Genomic DNA, 11,528 nt, shown 5'->3' with positions numbered 1-11,528 from the left:
TCTAGGTGCAAGCATGGTTCCTGGGACGAAAACAGGGCGTCATAAGAAAACAACAACTGACCCCATAGCATCACCCTCAGGAACATTTGCACCTGTCATTGTCACACCACAGACTTTATCCGATGAGACACAACCGTCGGATGACACACAAATATGTGCGGAAGAGACACAGGCGCACGGCATAGGTAAGACCATTGTAGTTTTGTAGGTGTGTTTCGGCCCCTAAAGATCACTTTAATTGACTGATACAATGGATTTTATGTCATCTAGAAGAACAAGTTCTTGCATGTCTTATAAAATTCAAATCCCTTACAAAATTTGCTTGGATGATTGTTAAATTTAGTATTAATTATTGTTCATTATATGTTTGGCAAACTAATTGCATATGAAGGCCTTACACTTGTTGCCCCTTCTTGACCAGGGAAAAGTAACTCAAATCGTGTACGCAGTCCTACAGTCGGAAAAGGAGTGCAAAAAAGGCTTGCGAGAAAAGAAAAGGGAGAAGCTACAAGTATATGTCAATCGCATGCTTAATGCACTCACTGGAGGGAATGCCACGCTTGCCACAAATGAGTTGGGCTTGTAGATAAGGCGGTTGTGCCCCCTTAAGGGTGTGAAGTCATGGAAGAAAATTGATTAGAGTATCAAAGATGCTGTAGTACAGGTTGTGCTAGTAAGTTCGAACCTTAAACTAAATGTCTCCATTATGTACATTATGTTTTGCGGCATTCCATTTCTGTAATATGTCACACACTTATGCTTGCAGGACACGTTTGAAATTGGTGAGGATTTCCATACAAATCAACAAGCTCAAGAGATCGTTGGTACGAATGAGTATCTCTTGTACAAGGACTGGAGGTACACCCTGAAGCAACACTACGAAAAACTTGTAGAAGAGGGTGTTGATGACCCATATAGTCATCCGCCTAAAGGAGTTTGCTTGGATGATTGGAAACACATGATTGATGCCGCTTGGAATGATGAATCTCATTTGGTAACAAACAAATATGAGCGACCCTATTGTTTTATTTGTGTATTATGCGTTGATATGTACTAATTCTTGAATAATTCTTGTTTTAGAAATGCTCTAAAGCTGGTAAGGCAAACCGGAGTTTGCTGCCATGCAATCACACCAGTGGATCTCGCTCCTTTCCAATAGCAATGTTGCTCAAGGTGAGTTACATACATTTGGAGCAGATTTCTCAGCACTTACATATGTAAGATGAAAGTCATGGTTACTATTGTGATGAATTAATTTTGTTATTTGAAACTAACAGGCAGATGAAAATGGGGAGTTGGATTTTCCAGAATTTTATTCGAAATCACACAAATCGAAGAAAACAAATGAATGGATTGATCCCAAATGTGGTGAGCTACATGTAAGGAGTAAACTTTTTTCGCCTATGGTTGTAATATTAATGCCTATCTTAGCAGAAAATTGCATGTGATTCTTTGTGCCATTGTTGAATAGTCTACTTGTTTTGGTGATGACAGGATGCGATGGTGAATCTACAAGCGATAGCCACGGATGCGGGGATCCCATTGACACATGAGGAACTCTCAGGACAAGTGCTTGGCCAGAGAAAGAATTACTTGCGTGGATTTGGGATAGGCCCACGACCCTATTCGCAATCTGATAGTGCAGCACGATCTCGTGACAAACAAATGGAGGCAATGCGATCTGAGATTGACGTTCTTCAAGAAAATTTGATAAAGGAGAAAGAAGAGCGCCAGAAAGATCGTGAAGAGATGATGGGGGAGAGAGAGGAGTTGATGAAAGAAGTAGAAGAAGGAAAAAAAGCAAGGGAGGCGCAACAAGAACAACTGAATCATTTGAACTCTGTGGTTTTACGACTATCAACACTGTTAGAGGGTTCAGACGGGCATCGTCGTATTTGGTAAGAAGAATTTCATTCGTCTCATACTAACACTTATACACACTTAGATTTACATATTCACTAAACAATACTACGCATTGGGTATACCATAACAAGAGACATTAGGTTTGTTAGGTATAATACAATGGTATTTATGGCGAAAATTTAATACAGCCTTCCCAAAAACGTTTTGTGCATTGGGTCCGTACTTTTGGTGCTGGGTAGTTAAAACAAATATGGCAAGGTTGGCATATGGCATTGGAGTTGAAGCAAAAGGAGATGGCTGCTGAGTTTAACTAAATAGCTTGTGTGGTCAAAATTAGTTTGTCTAGTAAGGATTGGGTGTGTGCAATGCAAGTTTTTGTTTATTTGTTTCTGGTAAGCTTCCATTGATGTTATCTGGGTTGTGATAGTTACTTTAGAAACCTTGTTGGAAGTAGTGTCCCTGTGTGCATATACTGTATAAATTGTCAGTTATGTTGCCTACAGGTGTAGCATATTTTGGTAGAAAACCCCTTTATTCTGATGTTGTTACTTTTACACACACACACACACACACACACAAAGAAAGAAAGAAAAGAAAAATTGAAGCACAGCTGCAAGTTCATTGACATAGGCTAAATGGACCAGATATTTGTTTAGAGAACTGATATATCTTATGGGCATTTTTTTCATCTAAAACATTGATTTGAACTGCTCTTTTTCATATTTTTTTGCAACTTAAATCATGAAAGGAAATGTTTTGAGTATTAAAACATAGCCAATAGTTACATTACAAGAAGGAAATCCCCTCTGAAAAAACAACATCCACAACGATAGTAACCCATCTCACTTAATCTGGGAGATGACAAGCTGGCTAAGCTTACAATAAACCTAATCTGAGCACTAACATTATAAATTTGCTGAGGTATGCATGATTAAGAACATTCATCAGTTTGAAGCCCCCTATTTCCACTCTATATTGTATACATAAAATAAAATAAAAAAACATGTAGCCCGCACATGACCATTAACAAACTGTATTTCTCTCTCTAAAAAGAGAATTATGCTGTTCTGTTCAGAAAGACCAGTGAGTGGTTTTCGCATATCTTATGTTCCTGCGTAATCAATTGCTTCTGTTCACTAATAATAGCACAATATCTTATTGTGGTTACTGCTTAATGAAAAAGTGATTTGAATATTTTTTTCTTGGTTGGATTTTTTGATGGCCAACCTTCTGAGGCCCTAAGTAAGCTACATAAGGCGAGAATCTGTAGTTAACATCATTTTGAATCACCTTGATATGTTGATATGTGAGCACTGATACTATGGTGTTATGATAATTTCAGCGCCATCATGGCTAACATATAAGCTTTGGAAGGTAGCATGACGATGTTGATTTATTTGAAGTAATCTATGTATCACTAGAGCAGTTAGCGAAGATTCCAATCCAAATTGTCACTGATATTTCTATATTGAATTACTTTTGCCAATTAAGTGACAATCCAAATGAAATAAAATAAAACATCAAACTGATGTGGGGTTTCAGCAAAAATGATTATGTTTTGTTGTTTGAACGGTATGTTTCTCTATGAAAATGTTGCAGATCGTAGGATCAAGATTCTATCTGAATGGGTGCTTTAATAGCATCATATGCATATCTGAGCTACACTAGTTTCCTGTGTCACCATTCAGTTGGGCAATTTAATCTTTATTTTTCAATCATCAGTTGCTTTTGTTCTTGGTTCTTGTTTTAAGTCATTTCAATATATCTTCAATCACCTATTCTAGAATCTCCTGCATGTTAATGAAGGTGCCTGTTCACTTTGTTATCGATCTTATCTTTGCATTTCTATTTGTGTTTGGTTTATTGTTTATCATCGCAAGACATATCTAGGAAAATTGGAAGTCCTTGTTAAAGAGGCATTGAAAAGAACTTAGAACTCCTTGCACATGCTTGAAGTCAAATAAGCCATTCATGGTGTCGCAAGGGTAATTTGTGGTTGACAGTCTGCACCAAGTTAGGCTCTGGCATGCTAATTTTTGTTAAGTCGAGTAAATTTGTATGAGATCTTTGTAGTTTTAAAAGAACTCTAGTTGGACCTCATATCATTGTTGGTTCTAGAACTTTTTAGCAATACTGTTGTAATGGTAATTTTCCAGTTGCTTTAACTTTCTCTATTTACTGTAGTAGGATATGAAGTTTTCCGAGTTCAATGAAGTGGTCTTTCTAATATTTTGTTTTAAAGTATCATCATCCATTAAGGTGGTTTTTGGTTCTTCAAGTGGTAATTGGAGTGGGGAAACGGTTTGAGTTTTTAAGAATCTTGCCTTGGAATTTACTGCAACATAATGCATTTTTAATCTGTATTATACAGCTGTGGCAAATCCATTGTGTTGTGGATGTGTCTTGTGGTGGGTTTTGCAGCCTTCCATTTAGGACATGTAGGCTTGTAATGTGAAGTCCATATGATACATTGGTATTTATGGCAAAAATTTAATACAGCCTTCCCAAAAACGTTTTGTGCATTGGGTCCGTAATTTTGGTGTTGGGTAGTTAAAACAAATATGGCAAGGTTGGTTAGAATTATTTCGTCTCAGGTATCCAACGATGTTCGCAATACGTATTTAACTTAAACTCTTTTGAAGAAGAAAAAGGGGCGAACTTAGTCATTTTTGTTCGTAATAGTACAAACACTATAAATGTTCTTGTTCTAGATTGACCACATTGTTTCCATTTCTGAGTGTTTCTAGAATTCTTAAAGGTCAACCTACATTGTCTATACTGAGGGGGATCATTTAAATAACTTAAGGGAGTCTCAATCCTACAACAAAATCAAGGACATACATATAGTCATTTTTTTTAGATTTGCAATTGTAATACATTAAGCAATCTTCTGGGGCGAAAACTTAGTCGAAAAATGGCGTTTCGGGGGCGAAAATGCAAAACAGGCCCCGAACCTCCGTGTGGCCAACACGGGCAGCTTCCCCATGCCAAATAGGACTTGTGACAACTAACAGAATGTTATTCGGACTCGTAGGTTGGGATTTAGAGACGAATACGCCCAAAACTTAGTCAAAAAAGGGCGTTTCAAGGGCGAAAATTCAAAACGGTCCCCGAACCTCCATTTGGCCGACACGGGTAGCTTTCCCATGCCAAATAGGACTTGTGACAACTGACGGAATGTTATTCGGACCTATAGATTGGGATTTAGAGCCGAATACGCCCAAAACTTAGTCGAAAAAGGGCATTTCGGGGGCAAAAATTCGAAACAGCCCCCGACCCTCCATGTGGCCGAAACGAACAGTTTTTCCATGCCAAATATGACTTGTGACAATCGACAGAATGTTATTCGGACCTATAGGTTGGGATTTAGAGATGAATACGACCAAAACTTAGTTGAAAAAAGGCGTTTCGGGGGCGAAAATTCAAAACAGCCCCCGAACCTCCATGTGGTCGAAACAACCAGCTTCCCCATGCCAAATATCACTTGTGACAACTGACAGAATGTTATTCGGACCTATAGGTTGGGATTTAGAGCCGAATACGCCCAAAACTTAGTCGAAAAATGGCGTTTCGGGGGTGAAAATTCAAAACAGCCCTCGAACCTCCGTGTGACCAAAACGAACAGTTTCCCGATGCCAAATATGACTTATGACAACTGACGGAATGTTATTCGGACCTGTAGGTTGGGATTTAGAGACGAATACGCCCAAAACTTAGTTGAAAAAGGGCGTTTTAAGGGCGAAAATTCACAACAGCCCCCGAACCTCCGTGTGGCCAACACGGGCAGCTTTCCCATGCCAAGTAAGACTTGTGACAACTGACGGAATGTTATTCGGACCTATAGGTTGGGATTTAGAGCCGAATACGCCCAAACTTAGTCGAAAAAGGGCGTTTCGGGGGCGAAAATTCAAAACAGCCCTCGAACCTCCATGTGGCAAAAACGAACAGTTTCCCCATGCCAAATATGACTTGTGACAACTGACGGAATGTTATTCGGACTTATAGGTTGGGATTTAGAAACGAATATGCCCAAAACTTAGTCGAAAAATGGCGTTTCGGGAGTGAAAATTCAAAACAGCCCCCGAACCTCTGTGTGGCTGACACAAGAAGCTTTCCCCATGCCAAATATGACTTGTGACAGCTGACAGAATGTTATTCAGACCTATAGGTTGGGATTTAGAAACGAATACGCCAAAAACTTAGTCGAAAAAGGGCGTTTTGGGAGCAAAAATTCAAAATAGCCCCCGAACCTCCGTTTGGCCGACACGGGCAGCTTCCCTATGCCAAATAAGACTTGTGACAACTGACGGAATGTTATTCAGACCCGTAGGTTGGGATTTAGAGATGAATACGTCCAAAACTTAGTTGAAAAATGGCGTTTTGAGGGAAAAAATTCAAAACAGCCCCCGAACCTCTGTTTGGCCGACACGGGCAGCTTCCCCATGCCAAATAGGACTTGTGACAACTGACGGAATGTTATTCGAACCCGTTGGTTGGGATTTAGAGACGAATACACCCAAAACTTAGTCGAAAAAGGGCATTTCGGGGGCGAAAATTCAAAACAGCCCCTGAACCTCTGTTTGGCCGACAAAGGCAGCTTCTCCATGCCAAATAGGACTTGTGACAACTGACAAAATGTTATTCAGACCCGTAGGTTGGGATTTAGAGACGAATACGCTCAAAACTTAGTCGAAAAAGAGCATTTCGGGGGCAAAAATTCAAAATAGCCCCCGAACCTCCGTGTGGTCGACACGGGCAGCTTCCTCATTCCAAATAGGACTTGTGACAACTGACGGAATGTTATTCAGACCCCTAGGTTGGGATTTAGAGACGAATACGCTCAAAACTTAGTCGAAAAAGAGCATTTCGGCGGCGAAAATTCAAAACAGCCCCCGAACCTCCGTGTGGTCGACACGGGCAGCTTCCCCATGCCAAATAGGACTTGTGACAACTAACAGAATGTTATTCGGACCCGTATGTTGGGATTTAGAGACGAATACACCTAAAACTTTGTCGAAAAAGGGCATTTCGGGGGCAAAACTTGAAAACAGCCCCCGAACCTCCATCTAACTCTCACGTGCAGCTTTCCCATTACAAATAGGATTTGTGACAACTGACAAAATGTTTTAAACTTGCTAATTTTGTGAACGCACAAACGTGTGTTATTATTTTTATCACATGTTCTAATATCCTCTCTGAAATGGCACTGACATACATTAATAAGTACCGATGGTTTTATATCCAATCTAATGATTCAAGTGCCTTTTGCAAACAAATAATGAGGGAATTGGTAAAAAGAATACTTTCTATTCACATTGGGCTTTGATATTGGTTTAGCCACAGAATTTGGATACATGTTGCATACAAATAGAAGATTGTTACATTAGCTGTATGTTACTGATGAAAAATTTAGTAATGATTGTTTTGCATTTAACAATGTTCCTTATAACAAAAGACTTTAGAAAGACTGTACAATGACTAATAATTGATTCATCATGGAAGGTTGCTTTTCACTTATTTTTATTTGTCACTTGTTTCCAAATTCATTCATGAAGTTGGGCATTTTTGGGTCCAATTCTAATGTTTTTTATTTTTATTTTTTGTAGATAACTTCGTTGCGTGGACTTACAGAGATATCTTGGTGTATGGAGAAGAAATTGTACTTTTGTATAGAAGTAATATAATACTTTTGTCGTCTCCAGCTTTTGTGCAGTTAACTATTCCTGATACAGAAAACTATTGGCAGCGAACAGATAATTATTGGCATGGTAGATAGATCACCTTTTGATGTCGTCCACTAAATTGATTTTTTGTCGTGGTACATAGATGTATTTTTGGCTTGGTACATACATCACCTTTTGTCGTGGTACAGATTACGATGGTAATTTGTACCATGCCAAATGGTCATTTTACATGATATAGTAAATGTAATTTTTGTATATGGAGGGCTGTATTTTTTGTATGATTGTATATGTTGTATGGAATTATTATTTTAGTTTGGACAATAGTTCGTTTGTATGTACTTGGACAGTTAAAAGTAATTTATTTTTTGTATACGGATGCAGATTGTGGAATGATTGATAATTTATGTATCATTTTATTTATATACATATTACAGGTTGAATGGAATACAGACAGGTTATGGACACATTATAATATTAGCAATAAAACATAATATCATGTTTTTACCGACCAAACGTTTTGTAGCCAATAAAAAGGAAAAAAAAAAAAAAAACAAACATTTGGCTACTAAAAGTTTTGTAGCCAAAAGAAAATCAAACATTTGGCTACTAATTTTTTTGTAGGCAAAAGAAAAACAACCATTTGGCTATTAAATGTTTTGTAGCCAAAAGAAAATCAAACCTTTGGCTACTAAAAGTTTTGTAGCGAAAAGAAAATCAAACATTTAGCGACTAAAATATTTTGTAGCTAAAAACAAAAGTTGAAGAATAACTATGACATTTGGCGACTAAAAATTTAGTAGCCAAAAATGTCGTAGTTTAGGCGACTAAATTTTTAGTAGCAATAAATGTTGAAGTTTAGGTGACTAAATTTTTAGTAGCCAAAAGAAATAGTATTTGGCGACTAAAATTTTAGTAGCCAAAAAAGATTGACTTTAGGCGACTAAAATTTTAGTAGCCAAAACACTAGTATTTGCCTTTGGTGACTAAAAAATTTAGTAGCTATAAATTCTTCAGCCACTAAATAATTGGCTTTTGGCGACAAAAAAATTGGTCGGCAAAAATGTATTTATTTAATTAATTTTCAAACCTATTGGTGACTAAATATTTAGTCGCCAAATGAATACATTTGGCGACTAAATTAGGTTTAGTCGGCAATTATATTTCCCGACTACTCTTTGGCTACTAATTTTCTGACCAAAAAATTTAGTCGCTAAAGACTATAGGCGACTAAAATATGACTTTTGGCGACTAAAAATTTAGTTGCAAAATGTGAAAATTCTTGTAGTGTAAGAGAACTCAATGTAATTATATCAAAATTGAAAATTTTATTGTACTTTTTTTCAAACTTCACAAGAGACCAATGTAATTTACCCAAAAATTTAAGTCTTTCAAAGAAAACCTTTTTAACACACAATATATATATATATATTTTCTTTTTTTTCAATCATTGTTTAAAGGCTTAATTACACTTTTCACTAATCAAATTTTATTTTAATTCCTATAATTTTAATTTAAACAATTTGGTTTGTGTACTTTAAGTCTAGTTTTAATTTGGTCATTTTGTTTAAATTTTTGTTAATTTTCAGGATAAATTACATCAGTAGTCCCTACATTTTGCCTCTTATGTTATTTTGGTCCCTCCACTTTTTGCTCAATTTTTTACTCTTAATTTTAAATTTTGTGTCAATTTAGTCCAATTAATAATATTGTTAGTGTTTTTGACAGAAAATAATTGCTAAATTAGTTAAGATTAACTTACTAAGTAGACCAAGTTTTACTTCTAAGAACATGACATATATCACTTATGTATGCATTTTCTATTAAAAAATGCTAACAATTGTAATCAATTGAACTAAATTAAAACAAAATTATAAATTTAGGGTCAAAATCGACCCAATTGAAATTACAGTGACCAAAATGACACAAGAGCGAAAATAGAGGGACTATTGAAGTAATTTGCCCTAATTTTTGTGTATACCTTAGAAAATTGACAAGTGTCATCAAATTGTTAATTTTAATCTGCAGTTTGGTTGGCGATTAAGTGGCTTCACCTATAAGTTGTACAAACAATACAAGTAACTTAAGAATGCAAGAAGGGAGGAGTACACGAGAAGCCACTCACCTGTAAGTGGTATTCTTAATCAGTGGACATCTCTAATTGACAAGAAGTGGAATAGTAAAGAATTCATGGCAAAATGTTTTATGTTAATTGTCAAAAATTAAGTTTCTTCTTATTAATATTAAGTTTTCTTGTTTTTTATTGGTGTTTCAATCGTGTAAGAACAATCACTACCTAATGTGAATAATATGATGCAAATAGAAACAAAACATAGATATGGATCAAAATCAATCCCGGTTAGGGTGCACAGCTCGATGCATTCTGCTATTTTATTTTATTGGATTAGTAGGCTTTTTTATTTAAATATTTGAAATAACATTAAAAAACAAATGAATAAGATAATTGTGAATGGAAAAGTGCCCAATTTGGTAGAATTTTACAAGTCTATCCACTATAATTCAGACACGCATGCATGGATTTCATCAGAGAGCCAAGCTAATTATATATGTACAAGGTAATGCATATTAATTTTGATAAAATTATTTAGTTTGCTTTGTAGGGTAAAATAATTAATAACTGTTCGATTTATTTCAAATTAACAGGACAACATGATACAAATGCAAGCATAACACCTCTCGCAGACTGGTGCGATCTCCTTGACCTCAGAGGAGTTGTCAGTCAAGGTGCTTCAGCCAAGGTCAGGTTATGTGAAAGGACTCAACATGAGGCCTTCTTCTTCTATGAAGACTACTGTTGCACCTATTGAAAATAGTGATTATACTCAACGCCTTGAGATGCAAATAGCACAGCAAAATGAACAAATTGTAAGGTTTCAAAAGCTAGGGAAGAAACAAAGCAAGAAGGTACAAAGTATCATAGAGTGTTTGAGGCAGAAAGGTATCATAGGAAATTTTGAGAGTGGGGAAAGTTCAGATCTGATGGACAAGCTTCTTGGTTAGTATATTATGTTTATATGTTAATTTAGTAGAAAATTTCTTTTTCAACTAGGGTAGAATAAAAAACTACTTTGACATTTAGGCACGAAAGGTCCTGAGAGAATAGTGAAATATGTATGTAAAGACCCGAGGAACATCACAAACACCTTGAAACGTAGCAACATAAGTTGTGCAAACTTACGAAACAAGCACCCAGCTCTAGATTTGAAAACTACTTTGAGATTTGCACTATTCCAACACTTAGGCACAAAATACGTCTTGGGAAGGGGGGAGATGAGCTTGAAATAGGCATGAAAAGGCTCAGGAAATATCACAAACACCTCAAGAAGAACCAACATAAGTTGTAGACAATTCGGATCAAGCACATGACTCCCATTGGAACAAGTATGTGACTAATAGTTTGAAAACTACTTTGAATTATGTATTTTGCCAACACTTAAGCTTAAAAATAGGCCATTGAGGGACAAAATTGTGAAATATGAACAAGGCCTGAGAAACATCATGAACACATCGAGAGGAACTGATGTAAACTGTGAAAACTTATAGAACAAGCACGTGACTCCCAATTTAAAAAACTACTTTGAAAATTTTAAATTTCCAACACTTAGGCATGAAAATAAGCCATCAAGGGACAAAATCGTTAATTAGGCATGAAAAGGTCTAGAAATTATCATGAACACCTTGGGAAGGATCAACATAAGTTGTGAAAACTTACAGAACGATCATAGGACTCTCGATTGGAAAACATTTAGGCTTGAAAATATGCCGTTAGGGAGTAAAATCTTGAAATACTTGTTAAAAGGCCCAGAAAACATCATGAACACTTTGAGAGGAACTAATGTAAGTTGTAAAAATTTACGGAACAAGCACGATAAATTTTGGTTTGAAATTTACTTCGACATTTTTATTTTTTCTCTTCTAGGTTGCATGTCAACATATTTAGTGAAGGATTACCTTAACCTTTTT

Source organism: Camellia sinensis, chromosome 14 (genome assembly GCF_055761805.1).
Source record: "Camellia sinensis isolate YWXY chromosome 14, ASM5576180v1, whole genome shotgun sequence".
Lineage (NCBI taxonomy): Eukaryota > Viridiplantae > Streptophyta > Magnoliopsida > Ericales > Theaceae > Camellia > Camellia sinensis.
The sequence above is the reverse complement of the archived record's forward strand: the minus strand, read 5'-3'. Positions refer to the sequence as shown.